Source organism: Dunckerocampus dactyliophorus, chromosome 15 (assembly GCF_027744805.1).
Source record: "Dunckerocampus dactyliophorus isolate RoL2022-P2 chromosome 15, RoL_Ddac_1.1, whole genome shotgun sequence".
Classification (NCBI taxonomy): Eukaryota; Metazoa; Chordata; class Actinopteri; order Syngnathiformes; family Syngnathidae; genus Dunckerocampus; species Dunckerocampus dactyliophorus.
This window is the reverse complement of record NC_072833.1, coordinates 13904003-13919845: the sequence shown is the minus strand read 5'-3', so window position 1 is coordinate 13919845 and position 15843 is coordinate 13904003. Positions and strand designations below refer to the sequence as shown.

The window sequence follows — 15843 nt, the reverse complement described above, 5'->3', positions numbered from 1 at the left end:
CATTTGCGTTTTAGATCTCGCTGTGTAAAACAGGGCGAACTCCACCCCCGCGGCATCGCGGCTCGGAAGCTGACTGTATACTGCCGGCTCGTGACTGTCTTTGGGCATGGCGGACCTGTCAACAACACCCACTGTTGCTCAGGGAGAACACAAAATGCAGAATACCTGCTTTCACTTTTGAGTCCCCAAATACCAAAAAACTCCCCAGCGACGCCAGAAAAAGTCGCTAGATTTGTCGCTACTCGCTTTTGAGAAAATATGTTGTCCAGGGGGTTGTAATGTCGCCAGATCTAGCGCCAAAATCGCCAAGTTGACAACACTGTGTGGGCCTGCCCTCCCCACGCTTTGCTTTGCTTCGCTCTGCTCTGTTTACCGTGTTAGCATGCATGGCTCCCAGGAAGTGTTTGTCCGGGTGTGGTTGGAGTTGCTGATTCCCGGCCAGCAAAACAAAAATATGCTCATCTGTCAACGGCAGCTCATACGGGACAGTTTTGTGAACATGGGACAATACGAAGCTGGACTATCCATCACTGTTGCTGATGTCCAACGTTACTTGGTCGTGTTGAAGAGTCAGAAGAGCAAGCTGTAAGTAACAAAAGGGATTCGGCAGCTGTCCAAAAGTCCTCGGGAGCGCTTGGGAGTGTGACCAATCACAGGGGAGTGGGCACGGCGGATGGCATACCTTGAGGAGGGCAGGGGGTGGACTAAATTACACAGACCGTTTGGGCGGGAGGGAGGAAACACTGCAGTAAGAGGTGCAGAGTCTAGAAGATCAAGAAAGCTTTCTGTGCGGGTTATCATGTGTAGCTCAAATATGGAGTGGATGGTAGATTTGATACATTCCTGTCATGGATGATAGCTAGGTATTTCTTTGTGGTTAGTGTGGGGTGAAAACAAATACACAGCTTGCTGCTGTACTGCAGTGTGAGGCATACACATGAAAAATTGATTTTCTTCCCTGGACTTTTTGATCATCAAAAAATGTACAGTAAATGGCTACTCTGTTGACTTTTAAAACAGATTTTCACAGCCTAAGTTATTATATTTTTTGTAGTAACGTTGTACTCGCCAAGGTCTGTGGGTTGATCACAGCTTTTGTCTTGACTCAATGCTAAAGCAATGGGGACCAAAGGCAACATTTTCCTCTATGAAAATTGCTTTAACTTCTTTAATATTTGGAGTAGAGAAGTGAGTGAGGTACCAAATTAAAGTTCAAGGTATGTTTTATCAGACAGAGTTAATCACACACTTGATTTTACATATTTAACTGTTGTAACATTGCTAAATGATATTATTGTCTATTTTCGAAAAAAAAAAAAAAGAAGATAGCCTAACTAGAAAGTCAAACAGGATTTGTCAGCATCTCTCTCCTTTTTAAATCATCTGTCCTCATGTGTGATCTTTAAAATATAATCTACCTGCAAGATCTTGACATTCTTCAAAAAAACTCACTTTCTATGCTATCTAAATGCTAATGAGCTAATTGATATTTCTGAGCATGAATAAGTCTTTGCCTCTTAAAGCCAGGAAAGCACAGCAGAGGGACTTAAAACATGGGCTGTCATTAAAGGGGCCCATTTCCAGCTTTCCATTTCCACATTTCCAACTTTTCAGAACCTCTGTACTGTATATATTTAACATGCTGCGCTATTGCAGTATTGATCTACATGTCATACCATGAGGTTGGTGTGTTTTTAAGTCATCCCTGGTCTAATTTTTCTGCCACTGCTGCATCTCGTGAATGGTCGGCTACGGAAACTGTATGAGATTTCCACAAGATTATTAGAATTTCTCAAGTCACAACTTGAAGAACTCCATGTCACTTCTCCAGTGGCAACCGGTGACTACTGCTCAGTACTGTTTGTTGCTTTTTCTTGAAAATAGCAGCCAGAAGGCGCCTTCTTGGATGGAGGAATTATGTGTCTAAACATCTATAAGTAAGTCAGCAATGAAAAGAGTTTTTATTTACAGGGAGCTAAAGACCTACCTCAAAGCACAGTCTCCAATATTCATCCAATTCTAGCCAATATCCAATTCTCCTTTGTTGTTTGCTGATAACCATTAGCACGTAACTGGTTGAGGGGGGAGTATCTCTGTGCAGCTCTGAGCGGTGGTGGGGTGGGGGCTGGAGCCTACCTTTGACTCCTGACCAATCGCAACAGAGTAGACGTAGCAGTCTGTGGAATCCAAGCGTTTCGGCCAAGAGGAGGAGAATGCCAATGTACACAACTTGAAATTCATGGAGTATTTTGCCCGTGAATATTCTCGTTCATCCGGCTTATTGACAACCTGAAAAGTTGCGATCATTCAAAAATAGTGTTTTTAGTTCTCTAGATGTTTTAGTTGTTGCTTAGATTAAAAGTACAGTTAAAAACATGCATTTATGATTTGTTTTTTCGTCAGGATTCTTTTAAATCACAGAAAACCAAATTTGGCGCCAGGTGAAGACTTTCCAAACAGTTCTTAATGTGTGCTTGCAGCAGGCAGAACCAGTATTCAGTTTTTATTTGTTTCCTTCGAATGGCACCACATTTGTAACTAATTTAATTCCAATCCATTCCATGTTATGCTGATGAAACTAGAATGAATCCATTCCAGGGTGAAATTGTTGGCTAAACGTGCAGTTCATTATTTGCTCGCTGAGCTGAGGTCTTGCGACGTGTGTTCACTTCTCACGTGACGTGATCTGTAGTGATGAACAATTTTTTGGAATAGGTGTCACCAAGAAAGGAAAAGAAAAACACCAATTGACACCCAGAACTGATTTACTACTGATTTACTTTAAAAAAAAAAAAAAAGTAATTACAGTCGTCCCTCGCTGTTCGAATTTTGCATCTTCACTCTCATGGTTTTTCAAAACTATATTAACTAATAAATCATGCTGTTTTGTGGTTGAATACAGCCTATTATTAATAAAAAAAATATGCAGATTGAAATTTTTTTGCCAAAATTATGCATTTTCTAGGATAAAAGTGGCTAAATGAACTAAAATACAAACATAAGGCATTCAGAAGATGCATTCAAAGACTTAATGCTATGTAGTATTTTACACTGGTCACTAGGTGTCTACTGAAATGTTCAGTGAAACACACGATCACCAGCCTTGACTGATCTGCTGCTTGTCTCACTGAACAATTACTGACACCTAGTGACCAGTGTAGAATACTACATTCACAATTAGAATGCATAGTATGCATTGCATTTGTATTTTAGTTCATTTAGCCAGTTTTATGTCTGAACATGCTTAATTTAGGTAAAAAATATGTATAATTTACTTAAATATGCATTTAAAAAAAAACTTTTAGGCCGTATTCAACTATGAAAAACCATAATATATATATATTTGAAAAACCGTAATAGCGTGAAGCTGCAATACTCAAAGCGCGATGTGGCGAGGGACGCCTGTATTGTTAATCGTAAAAACTGAGGTCACTGGGCGTACATTGATGATGCCATTGGTAGCAACGGCCAAACTTTTTTTGTACAAATGTCACAAAAGAAGGCCACATCAAGAAAAAAAAAGGCATCTTACAGAAAACGCGCAATTTTGTTGACGTCATTCATGACAAAGGTCGATCTTTTTGCAATAAATGTCTAAAAAAAAATCTAACTAAAAGAAAAACCGATTCGTCATGTATAACGGTGTTGTGCTGGTGGTCCTCTACCACAATTACGTCTGTGATTAAGAGGTGCTTTTTCAACAACTGACAAATTGTACAACGTTTTTGGGGCTTTGGGTAAGATCATTTTGCATATATAGTGTGTATACTGTATGTATATGTATATGTATATATATATATATATATATGTGTGTGTGTGTGTGTGTGTGTGTGTATAAAACTGTATATACTATATTTAAATGGCTAAATATAAATATACTCTTCAAATGCCCCCCGCCCCCTCCCTACGCTCATATAAGCGCAAAAACACACTGCTCTTCCAAAAAATAAATAAATAATACAATTTAAAATCCCACTTTGTAAGAAAGAGGCGTATGCAAATATATGGGCGAGGCTTAGCTCTCGCATGAACGACCGCGGAGCGCCTGTGTGTGTATACTTCCACGTTACGGCTGCGAGGAGCGAGAAAGAGGCTGTGATTCGGCTCTGTATAAATTCGCCAGCTGGGACTATGTTCCTTTTTAAAAACCCAAGGCTTCTCCACTGCGCCGCTTTGCACTCAGTGATGTCGCCTATTTATGTGACCCGCCTGTAAAGCGAGAGATAGGCACAACAGCCGAGGGTTTCGTCTTCCTTTTTTTTTTTTAAATTATACATTATTTGATTCCTTTTTCATTATTATTTCTTCTGTTGTCCCCACCTTGTACCCTTATGTCCCCTTTTCCCCTACCCCTTTCTCCTCCTCCTTTTGTTCCATGCTGAAAGTGTGTTATTTGGTTTAATAAATATTTCAGTTCCTTCTCATTTTATATCTCGTTTGCCTTTTATGTTGTTAACCAACAAAGATACATATATAATTTGACTTATTTTGACTGCGAGATCTAAGGAGTTGCATTAATAACGGTAAGATTTGTTTTTGTTGTTTAAAAAAAGATTTGTCACATTGTCGCTCGTGAGGATGATGATATACTGTAGTGCATGTCATGACGCGTTCAGGTTCCCTCCGACGCGGTTGAATCGCAGCAGGATGAGTGGATTCTTCACCAAAATATGTGCATGTTTTTTGGACTTATATGCTTTGCAAATGTTTTTGAGTCATTGTATTACATTTTATTAGCATGGTCAGGATATATTTGCTGTGTGTAATGTATTTCAGTATAATATCTGGTTTCGTATTATTGTAAGTGTTGGTTTTCATACGTGGCTCTTAATTTTAAGCCTTCCACTTTCACTTAATTTACATTGTTTGATACTTTACATTAACATGTCTAACTTGCCTTATAATACATTCATATATATTAAATTAATGCTCAAAATATTAGAAATACTTGCTTTACGTCGCCAGAGTTGTGTCTATTGCCTGCATTGAGGACACCTGCAGCCAATCAGCTCATTAATTCACTTCCTGGAAGAGCCGCAGCGGGCTCTTTGATTGGCTCAGAGGTCTGATTAGTTTACTTTAGCCAGCCTGCGCCACGTCACCGCCCCCCTCCAAAGTCGCTCCCCCGTAATTTACGAAGAAGTTTGACGTGAACAGACTTTAAACTGCCTGCTTAATCACCTCAGAAGGTAAGTCGCCATTTAATGTTAGTCTAATTTATCGTGGAACATTTGAAAAAAAAAATGTGGCGTGATGCTACTTACAAGTGTTATCTTACTTCTCACATGCAGCTAGCTAGCTGGGGCATGTGGGCTGCCATTTAAAAAAAAACAAACAAACTTCGTTTTAATGCACTAAATATTTTGTATCAAACCTACACGTGCGTGCTTTTATTGTAAATCTGCTCTTATTTATGGAAGTTTCGAGCAAAATGAATCACAAGCGCTAAATCCGCATTTTGCCTGTCGTCCGTTAGGCGCATGCGCCAAGGTTCCAACCATGTGGCTTCAATTTGAATAATTACACACAATTTCGGTCGTGTTGGCAAATGCTTTGGCGTGTGTTAATCTTTTTTGCATAGTCACTGCTCCTGCACACGAACACAGACATTTCTAATTAACTAGAGCCCGACTTAAATTGGCTTTAAGTCATTATTACCATTAGTATTAAATGTAGAATGTGTATAATCTGGTCATTTTAGCGGTATTTTTCTATATTATAGCGTCAGCATTTTTTCTATGCATAAATGTAATGGGAGGTAAAGGTGCTATCCTTCCAAATTACACTTTTCAAAGAAAATATAAGCACATCACCACTGGCCATCATATGTAACAATAGTGGTTTCAGGGAACAGACTGTACAAAAAGTGTGTGTGTATATAAATTTTGTGTAATTATTCAAATTGAAGCCACACACAACACACATCACAATTACAAGTTCAACTGAATCATACCTAAAAGATGTGGCGTTGATAGTTGGTTGTCACTCATGGCTCTTGTGCAGGCGCATGTCTGTAGAGCATGCACATACAGTCTGACAATTACCAGTCATGGCTGAGCAGAAAGTAGGCAGGACATGGGACAGGACATTTGAACACTAGCGCCCCCTTTGCAGTACCTAATCATGACAGACAGCACCCAAGTTTAGTCTTTGTTTTGTGCACAATTTAGTGATCTTTAGGTTGTGTGTGGGGGGGGGGGCGCACTCTGTGGGTTGGATTTTTAGCAAATGAAACAACCTCAAGTTAAAAAAAAAATAATTATTTATTTATATATATATATATATATATATATAAATACATTCTGGGTTGAAATAAATCACTCATGATGTGCCAGTGTTGATTGTCCAAGCTTTAATGAAGTATAATTCCAGTAAATCGTACTGGTGTTTGCAAATAAAAGCTCTGCAGTGTATAAAATGGTTTTGCTCATGTTTCATTGTAACTGCTTGGTTGTTTACTCTCAGGTGGCTGTTGCTAATTAGCTGATTAACCTAACTAGTGTTCCCCCATTTTTTTAATTTGTCTGCATTAGTGTTTGTGAACACACAATAGATATTAGTATTGAATGGCTATTGTGTATAATTTGGTAATTTTCCAACATGATCGTGTTGGCCAGTTTGTTGTAAATTGACCCAATGTGCATTAGTTTGTTTTTGTGCACAATTTAGTGAGATTTATGGTGTGGTTGGCTTGGATGTGTAGGAATATAATGATCTAAGAAGTTATTTTGGGCAAAGTCTTTGAATATAATTTTTGTGAGTTAATTTATTTACTGCTGATGCACCAGAGTTGTTTTGTCAGCCATTTTTGCTCTTTATAGCGAGGAGTGGTTTTCTTTTATGTATTATTGAGCCTGCACTCTTCTATATAGAGGCTGCTGATGGATGCAGGACAACAACTAAATGCGGCAAGGCTGCTTTGTGCAGCAATGTGTCACTGAGTAGCTTCAGATTTTTTTTTTTTTTTTTTGTCCTCTTTGCCCTAATGTGGTCATGGGATCATTGCTGTCCTTCAATTATCTGCGAGGTGGAGGAGTTTGGTCATGTGTGGGTCATTACCAGAAAGTGACAGTGCAGCTGTCCTTGAACTCTTGGCCTGTCTTCTCCTTCTCTTGTGTTATGTAGCATTAGTGTGTCAGCAGTAGAGTACTACACTATAAGTATGACTTTTTGTCTTGGGAGCAGCCATAGCTTTACAATTGACTGACTGGGCCTATTTACTCATAGTGGCTTAAATGTCTTATGTTCTCAACTGCGGTAATGTGATCCTTGAGTTCTTAATATTTATGCACGAGTTTGTTTTCCCATGTTTATTAGTTTATTAGTTGTACTGTACCGAGTGGGGCCTAGGGCAGACCTGGACAAAATACCACGGGGCACATCTGCGACTTTAAGCCTTTCAAACCGGCCAGCCGGACTTTCCCAAATTATAGTTTTAAACCTTTAACATCGACGCTGTAGCCAGCAATAGCATTTGCAATGCAATTTTCTAGTGGTGTCATGATGCACTCCGCTCACGAGACGAGACAATACACGATATTGGGTTCACGAAAACGAGAAGATATTTCAACATTACTTTCAAGAAAACTACAATGACAAAATATAGGACTGGACAAACAGACTTTAATTGGGTCACAAAACAATGCAGGTAAATTATGAAATGTTTAACTTCCCAAGCATGACATAAGCATGATGCTTTTAACTGAACTTGTTCTACAAACTGAAGCAAAAATTACAAAAGTAAAAATAATGGCGGCAGTTGTAGCTGCTACTACTGATTTTATGTTAATGCGTAGTGACCAAGACACCCGTAGATTGCAGTAGTGTAGTTTTGTTTATGCTAAAAGAACTACAGTTCCCATGATGCTTAGCGTGCAGAACCAGAAAGTAGAAGATGCTACTATCATGTTTGATACAAGTCTTATGTGTCGATTGTGTTTTGAGCTGACAAATCTTAAGCAAGAATTGGGATACTACAGCCTATACCTGGACCTTAATAGCGTGCGCAAAGCACTTGATGTGCAGCTCCAATCCTGCCTCTTGCACTGCCACTTCTATATTACGTGCATTTTCATTCACAGTAGCGATGCCATAGTTCAGTCTGATAGACTTTTGGTTGCCCTGTTCCTACGAGACAGATATTCTCTTAAACAAATACTGTCACGTTTTAATCTTGCGAGATCTACTGGTCATTACAGTTCTTCACAGAGACTGCCTCACAGCAGCTTTGGTGACGCAGAGTAGGTGGGGGACTGTTAATTTACAGAGCAGGCAGGCAGAGACACAGAATCAATTAAGCTATTTATGACAAAGTTCTGCCAAAAAGTGATATTTTAACACACATTTGGGTGTTTTACCCTTTGCTTTCATGTTTCGCCGTGTTTGTCGCATTTTTGCTGTTTTGCTTGATTGCAAAACATGTTGAGGTGGTCAGAGTAAATGAGGGACTTTCATATACTTTTAATATTATACTCTTAATGTTTTAGTTCATAGTTCATGTTATATATCCCATATCTTTTAGTCATGTACATTCTGGCTGTCTTATTCGGTAAAAATGTGTAAAATTCAAGCCTGTCACACGTGCTGTGGTAAATGGCCGTGACCCATGTGGGGTCAGTATGAGATTCTGACGGAATAACTTTAGACAAAAATATCAGTTTCATGGCTCCTCCACATTGAGAGGAGCCAGATGAGGTGGCTCAGGCATTTGATCAGCAGGAATCATACATACTTTTATTACTTGTTTTAGTATCGTGGATTGTTAGAAAAGGCGTGATCAAGTGATATCACTCAGCAACAGCAGGTTTGAAAAAAACAACCTGTTTCTTTATGCGTGTGAGGTATAGCTTTATCGACAGTGTCGTGGAGGCTTGGCATAATATAGCGAGGCTCGAGGTGCTCAATAAAGACCTTAAACCTGACATTACTCACCACCAACAGGGCCTGGCTCTTTTGTTATAGCCAATGACTTTGTTTTTTTCATCTTTTGGGAGTTTGGAGTTGTCAGACCATCTTTTAGTGTTAGTATTGACTAGCGTTCTTACAGTAGGTCCTTTTTATTTATTATTTTTTTAAACAAAAAACAGCAAGCGCTCCTGTCATATACAGGATCTTTGACTTTCCAGCTGTTTTTGTTGCGTGTGTGACAGTGGTATGAGAGCATCTTTCGCGTAGTTGGCATGCTCTTGTGTCTGGCTTGGCCCTGGGTGTCACATCTGCCATCCACGCTCGTGTCTGGATATTTTGAACTCGTGGGCTTTTAGTTTTTCAAGGACACACCACGGCGCTTCCTTTGCTTGGCAGCTTGTCACGCACTCTCGCTCGGTCGATTGAATCCTCGGAGAAGTCAGCATAGTGAAGATTCATGCCTCCTCGCTTTAAAGTGCTCAGTCACATCATTGCACGCTGATCTCGCCGTTGCCTTGAGGTGCGAGCTGAGCGAGTTAGTCACCAAACAGTTTGACGCTCCAGTGTAGTGTGGCGCTCGTATGTTTACAAACATGGCGCATCTGATTTAATCTGCTTTAAAGGTACGGCATTGCCTTCTGTTGAGACTTTTTATTTTAGATGCCTTAATGCAGGTCTATTAGTACATCAAAACCACCATAATCACGTGTAGAAACGCCGTATTGAATCAACTTGCGGCACCTCGCCCTACCTACCATGCAATTCTAAAAACAAAATCTCAGAGGAATTGCTGTCAAAATCCCCAGTGCACTGAAGCCACAAATACATAAGCACTATCGTATGACACACACATAAAATGATCCCTGTTTTCGGACACTTTTTTTGGATAAATATTTTGATAACTCAGACAAAATCATCAGCGAAGCAACCGTTAATGCTCTAGTTTATGCATATGTTCAATTAAACGCAGTCTTCCATTGTCTACAAATGCAAAAATAGCACAGGGCGTCTCTCTTACCCACCAAGTAAAAAAAAAAAAAAAAAAAAAAAAAAAAAAAAAAAAAGCAGCCTTAACCGCTGTAGCTGTAGACAATCTCTTGATTTTTAAAACGATTAACTCCACAAGATGGCAGCAGCTGTATTTGAAATACAATATGTCACATACAAAAACAGCATGCCAAGCTGTGTCGGCATTCAAAGCATGTCTTGTGCTGTATCTAGGTAAGATGTTATTTTATGGTACTTTGGTGTTGAACATTTCGGAAATTTCAGTGCCTCTCCAATTGCCTGCTTCAGTTAATGCGCCATCCTTTTGCACAGTTGGTACATAGACAGTATTCACAGTAATAGATTACCTTTTAAAAAAAGATATTTTTTAGGTACTCAACAGTTGTTTGACTCTGCTTTTGTTGATTTAACGAAAGTTAGCATCATAACTGCTTCTGTTCACTAACTTTGCGGGGTGGGTCTCTGTGTTGTGGCAGAATCTCCCATACCACCAACATATGTGCATGCATGCAAGCATGCAAGAGAAAGTGAGCATCTGAATGAAAAGCTCTGACTCGGTTGGAGAATTCAATCAGCATCACAACGTCAGTAAAACTAATACAGTACATCGACTGTTTCTCAACTTTCATTGAGTATCCTCTGGCCTCAGGCACCTAGTCTTAAAATTGTAATTAGACGTGGTCTGCATGTGTAAATAGCTCTAAACCCCTCCAATATAAGACAATCTGTCTTTTTGGACTTTTCACTAGAGAAATACTGTAAGTAACACTACAATACAGAGTGTCTTGTATTCGGGTCAATACGGTAATGAATGCGGAGCTATTAAATGTCATTCATAGTATTTGCGGTACTTGTAGTTTTTTCTGCTAAAACAATCTAAATGTGAGGCCTCTTACGGGGAACAAGATGCTTCAATGTCTGTGCTTACAAGGTGTTTGCTTGGCTTGCTGGCTGGCTAGCTTTGGAAGAGGCGTTGAGCCAAGATTTTCTCATCCAAGTGTTTTTATCTAATGAAATATTTCTGCCGCCCTCGTGGCGTTCTCTCAAAGTGGGATGCTCGCCAGTGTTTTGTGCTTTTCTTTTTTTGTACTGTGATTTAATAAAAAAAAAAAAAAAAAAAAAAAGATGGAGGTTGAAGCAAGTCATTTTATGCTGTCTTTGTGTTGTGATATCTTGGTATGTTAACAAAGCTGAAATGGCCACATTCTGTATTTTTAGAAGCTGGTTGTTACTCTAACAGATGGATAGAGCAGAAGGACCATTGGGTTGCTCACGTTGAAGGCTAAACAAACTATTTTTTTTGGATTGGACTATGTGATGTGGTGGCGCTGAGCATGTTTGGACACGTTATGTTACAGTTTAAAAATCGAATACAAAGCCGTATTCATGCTAGTCCGGAGGTGTCCAATCCACGTACAGTCATCCCTCGTTACATCGTGGTTCGAACATTGCGCCCTCCATCTGTTGAGGTTTTTCAAAAATTAATTAATAAATGATCACTGTTTTGTGATCATTTAAGCTAAGATTATTAGTAAAACAAATGCATATTTAAACAAATTGTACGTATTCATGCCCTCAAATATTTTCAGGCATAAAAATGGCTAAATGAATGAAAATACAAATATAAGGCCCTATAATTTCAGAATCTCGGAACCGCTGAATTGGCCAATAAAAACGGAATCTACTATTAAATGTGGAATCTCGAGGAAATTGACATTTTGTGAATGAAATGCTGTAATCATGAGAGGAACGAACGTTTGTGTGGGGAAGTATTTCTCCAACAAATTGCTCATTCGTCCTCACAAACACTAACCATTGCCCCTCCTGAACTAAACAACTGAAACACTGGCCAAGTCGGTGAAAACACTCATACTTGTCACCGAGCGTGAGCTCACGTACAGCAATGGCCAGCGTAAGCTGGCTGGGTTAGCGTAGTTTAGCGGAGCACGCTAGTGAGGCTGTGTGTGTGATGTCCACTCAGGCTGTATGAGTTGTGTTTCAGGTAATGTAACGGAGCGTTTTAGGATGCCCGCTGACTTCCTGTGTGAAATAAGGACGACAGTTATGGCTGCAAGGAGCACCCTGCTAGCTATCTCACTTAGCAACAGTCAAAATACACTTTCAACCCCAAATTAAGAGCTGTGCACATCCTGTCACAGAGTGCAGAGGAGTGTAACATGGTAGAAATGAAATTACTAGTTTGCAATACATTTTTTTCATTGTCCTTCTTAAAAGTAAAGCTAAAATTTGTCTTGTATCCTTCCCGTAAACCCAATAATGTGTATCATCCTGTCTCATGAACTGAATGTCTCGTGACACCCTTAATGCTATGAGATACTAATATTTTGTAACCTTTTTTCCCTTTTATAAAATATGCCTCAGGCCAATCAAATGATGTTGATGTTGGTCAGAAATGGCCCCCGTGCTGCACTTTGGACACCCTTGTGTGCTAGCCCTTGTTTTGTCACAAACAATACAACCTTTATTACAAAGTGACTATTGTAAAAGCTCCAATTAGGTCCACTATTCAATTAAGTCTCTTATAGTTACTAGTCCTGTAGTCTGCAAAAGCAAAGAACTGCTGGGGTCTCTAATTAGGTCAAAAAACATTGGCAATAACAGCTGTGGCAAGAAGAAATCTCCTGATTTAGTGTTTCATGAATTCCACAAGATGACGTTTGCTGCAATTGAAGTAGGATGTCCTGATCCGATCTTCAGGATCGGGATTGCTAATCCGCTGTATTTTGAAGATCGGATAAAATCAGCTTCTGCCACGAGATCGGGCCGACCCGGTTGCCGTATAACGTTCGTAACTGTAGGTCACACTCCAACATGTTAGGTGCGGTAATACGCCCCGAAACTGGTTGCCATTTGACTCCCGCCACCCGCAAGAAGAAAAAAACGTAGCACCACCATACAGACATGTCCGCGGTGTACCGTGGTGAAGTTACTTTCACGTTGGATATTCTGCTCCGTAGCTACAGCGGTGGTTCCCGCTCACTGTGCCCCGACTGCCGTGTCATGGTGTGGGGAGCTTTCACGGGAAGTGCTGCTCTAACCGCTGGTTGTTTATACTAGGGGCCGTCAATAATTTACTCCTGCGTTGAGAGGTTGTTAAAAAAATGTTTTAAAAAAGTGATTTTAAAATCACACCACAAGTTGATCGATAACCATGTCAAATGATTGGTCTTACCTGAATAGTATTTTGCACACCCATTTTATCTTTTATTGGATAGACTTTTATTGGATCTTTTATTGCATTAAGGACCTGACTCACAGTTTTGTTACAAAAGCCAAACGATATTGTTCATGCTGTGTAATAAAGTAAGTTCAGCAATACTTGGGTTGAATTATTTTTAAACTTTGAAGAACTGCAATTGGCTGGTGACCAGTCCAGGGTGTACCCCCTCACCTGAAGATGGTTGGGATAGGCTCCAGCAGACACACGACCCTAGTGAGGATGAGAGATAGAAGATGGATGGATGGATGGGCTTTGAAGAACTATTTTCATCAGCATATTCAATTCCACAAACTCATGTTTGTCACAAAAGCAATTTAAAAAGAAAAAAGAGAGTTATCAGATCGACTTTCATCAGCCAGACTTAAAATAAATGAATAAATAAATCGTCTCAGATCGGAAGCCAAAAAATGTGGATTGGGACATCCCTAATTTGAAGTATCGTGAGTGGTCAGAGTCCAACAGCTTTATTTACCTCTGCATGTGCTTAAAAATGTTACATTTCTGTACTGTTTACAATGAGCTCATCAGTCTTAACACTGACTAAGCAGTTTGCTTCTTACTAGGGGTGCACTGGTTATCATTTTTGGCTGGTTACTGATTTGTTTTTTTTTTTAAATAACTGACAGCATACACCTTCAATGTTCCAGTCTTATTTTGTTGAAAAACTTTACCTGTGAAACAGTACAAGCTTAACAAATTGCACATTAGGTCGTTCTGTCAAATATAAAAGAAAAGTTTAGAAAATTGCGGAGAGGCTTAATGTCATATGACGTCTACAAAGACACTATGATGTGTGTGACATGCGACCCACACTCCTTCGCAATCACCGTAATACAGTATAGCATGCGTTCAGTCATACAACGCATACTGCTTAACTTTGTTTTCACGTAAATAACAACACATTTTCAAGGTGTGGCAGCTTTTATTTTACTGCTGCGCTGCGCCACTGGATGCATTTCACAAATAATTTTTACAAAATAAGACATACCACAACATGCAATACAACCTATAGAAAAAGTGCCATATTCATTTTAAACATTTTGTCTCAACAATCTGAAAAATCATGACCAGTGAAAGGAACATACATTACTTGTCCCTCACATAACCAGCACTTTCATTGCATATTGAAGCTATTTTTTTGAGACCCTTATTTTGTCAGATGCCGTCTGACAAACGCGCAGGATTTTATTGGCCAGAAGTGTGCTGTTTTCTGTTTGGACTCTTGACTAATAAAACATGTCAACCGTTCTTTTGTCATGTTACACTTGCACGACGTCAGCTGCCCATCAACCACAATCCTTATGTGAAACATGAACATCCATCCATCCATTTTCTATACCGCTTCTCCTCTTTAGTGTCGCAGGGGCATGCTGGAGCCTATCTCAGCTGACTTTGGGCGACAGGCGGGGTACACCCTGGACTGGTCGCCAGCCAATCGCAGGGCACATATAGACAAACAACCATTCACACTCACATTCATACCTATGGACAATTTTTTTTTTTAGAGTCGCCAATTAACCTAACATGCATGTTTTTGGGTGTGGGAGGAAACCGGAGTACCCCCACGCACGCACGCACAGGGAGAACATGCAAATTCCACACAGAAATGCCCAAGGGAGAATCGAACCCAGGTCTTCCCAATCTCCAGACTGTTACTGTGTTGGCCAACATGCTAACCACTAGACCACCATGTGGCCCAGCATGAACATATTTCTTTTTTTTGTGCGTTCTCAAGAGAGAGAAAAAAAAAACTCACGCCATCAATGTTCCATTTACATAAATGACCTGTATATTAACCAAGCTACAGCGATATTGTTATTGTTGCAGCTAACACAAAGAACTAGATTCTTCTGGCGGCGTAATAACGCCGCAACACAACACAGCGCCTCAAGCCACTGCTGAGCGGTACACTGCCTGTTGCAGCTGCTGCTGTGTGATTTGAGTTTTGAAAAGTTAACGCTAGGTTAGAAATCAGGCTGTGTACGCGTATTGAAGAAGGTGGTGGCAATAAGCCAAAAATTTGGTCAACTTTTACATTCCACACGCTACCTACTAAACAACCGGACAGACTGAAGACTGAATACTACTTGCTCTCATCTTCGCTACAAAGACTCAACAAGATGTTTATTTTTTACCTGTGGACTATGTGGAATTTACCAGCTCAAGGGGAGTACAAGTCTTGTGCTGAAACACACAGCCATCCCAATGAGAGCAGACATTGTAAGTGACTGTTTTCATTATACTGTTATCCGTGAAATATTTAGCACTAGAGCTAAGCGGCATAAGGGGGTGTCTTACCTAGGTTCATAAATACACAGGACATGATGGAAAATGTCCTTTTGTGCCAATAGATGGTAATCGCATGAGGTGTGGAGAGTGGCGTGGGAACTTTATCTCAGCCATGGGAAGGATGTAAATTTTGGGGCACAACATCAGTAGTGTACCTTTCTGAATCGGTGGGTGTTTCAGCCTTTCAACACTAGACACCCTCATCAAAGGCAGCCAACTACAGGGTGATTAAGCCTGAGCCTGTGTCCCATGCCCAATCATGAGTAAAGTAGTGCCTGGAAAGTGGAGGGAGATGAGCTAGGCAGTAAGGTCCCGCCCTGGGACCAAAAAACTGCCCCGCCCACCGGGTTGTCGCTTAGCTTCACCCCTTCCCCCCCACGCCCCAACCCTTGGCCTTC

At 40.2% G+C, this 15843-nt stretch overlaps 1 protein-coding gene across 6 annotated transcripts in view; it reads left to right on the top strand.

The window, feature by feature from the left end:
• Window positions 1–4066: 4066 nt before the first annotated feature.
• The window catches only part of elavl2 (ELAV like neuron-specific RNA binding protein 2), a 72459-nt gene continuing 60682 nt past the window's right edge, over window positions 4067–15843 (top strand). The window contains exon 1 of one of the 6 annotated variants that reach the window (XM_054800127.1): window positions 4067–4523. The gene's annotated coding sequence lies outside the window, so the exon portion shown is untranslated. Of the gene's footprint in view, window positions 4524–4556; window positions 5190–15843 lie in introns of those variants that run through there. The other 5 variants (XM_054800125.1, XM_054800123.1, XM_054800126.1 and 2 more) reach the window with 5 other exon arrangements.